The following is a 1517-nucleotide window of genomic DNA, read 5'->3' on the forward strand; positions in this document are numbered from 1 at the left end:
GTCTGCAGCTGAGTCGTGACAGGCACAGTGCTGTATGAAACTGTACTGAAGGTCTTGATAAATAGTGTATGTAATGTAAGGACAAGATTGCTCACACGGGGTGGAGTGCGGGGTAAGTGATAACTACTCTTTTGCAGTTGAACAATGTGAAATCTGGTACTAATTTCCTAAGAGCTTTAAAGGAGTGTGTCATGATAGAATGAATGGGTTTTACTCTGATATTCTATGTTTGACACAGTAGTATTGGTTGGAAAAACGTAAAGCAATAGATTAGTGAAGAAGAAAGGAATTCATGAATAACACTGTCCTCATTAATATAAGGCCAGATTCCACAGAAACATTTCAACACTATTAGAATAACTGGGTTAAAACTAAAATGCTGCATTAGAAAGAAAATGTTGCACCAATGTTTTTGACAAGTTTTAAATCCATTATTGGTTAAAAGTGGAGTATTCTGATTGGGGAATTGAGTTTTAACACATATAGAACTATCCTGTAATAAATTACTTTTATTTGGTGACATACTTATTTATTAAAAGGTGATGTGTTATTATCAAATGATCTTTTATTTTGGGTTATTGTGGCGTTCTGAGAAATTATTAAATTTTAAATTTTTTTTTTTTTTCAGCGTTTATTTATTTTTGGGACAGAGAGAGACAGAGCATGAACGGGGGAGGGGCAGAGAGAGAGGGAGACACAGAATCGGAAACAGGCTCCAGGCTCTGAGCCATCAGCCCAGAGCCCGACGCGGGGCTCGAACTCACGGACCGCGAGATCGTGACCTGGCTGAAGTCGGACGCTCAACCGACTGCGCCACCCAGGCGCCCCGAAATTATTAAATTTTAAAAGAAAAAAACGTATATGTTCAAAACTGTTAATGTGACACACTAAACTTATCCAAAACTTGAACCACACTGAAAACAAAATTTTAAAAAATGACTTCCTTAAAGAACTTTTTTAACACCAGAAACTGCCATTAATTGTAATATGTGTAACCATAAAATGATAAAATTACAAAAGTATAGATCATTTGTGGAAGAACTGTTTTGGTACAAACTTCCAGAAAGATTTGTGAATGTTAAAAGTTGTGAGGGTAGTCTTAGTTGTGTAAGCAAGTGTAACAAATAGAAATTAAATGTAAATTAATAGTTCAGCCAATGAGCTCTGTAGTCAGTGAGATCTGGACCTACTTCTGTCTCTCAAATTTACAAAGTATGACCTTTAAAAAGTTACTTTGTGTCTAACTACCTAGTTTACTAATGTAAACTTGGAGCAAAATATGTAAAAATATAACACATATAAAGCATTCACTATTCAATCTGGCTTTTATAAACTCTCAATATTAATTATTTTAAGTATTTTTAACACCATAGTCACATTATAACTACTGATTTGTTAGAGCAAAGAACATTATTCATTACACAGTAGTGTCTTTCAGTATGGATTCTTTTTTTTTTTTTGAGTTTTGGTTAATTTTTAAAAGGTCTTTTGATTGTTTACAGTTAAGTTTAAATTAG

The sequence above is a fragment of the Prionailurus viverrinus genome, chromosome B4 (genome assembly GCF_022837055.1).
Source record: "Prionailurus viverrinus isolate Anna chromosome B4, UM_Priviv_1.0, whole genome shotgun sequence".
Lineage (NCBI taxonomy): Eukaryota > Metazoa > Chordata > Mammalia > Carnivora > Felidae > Prionailurus > Prionailurus viverrinus.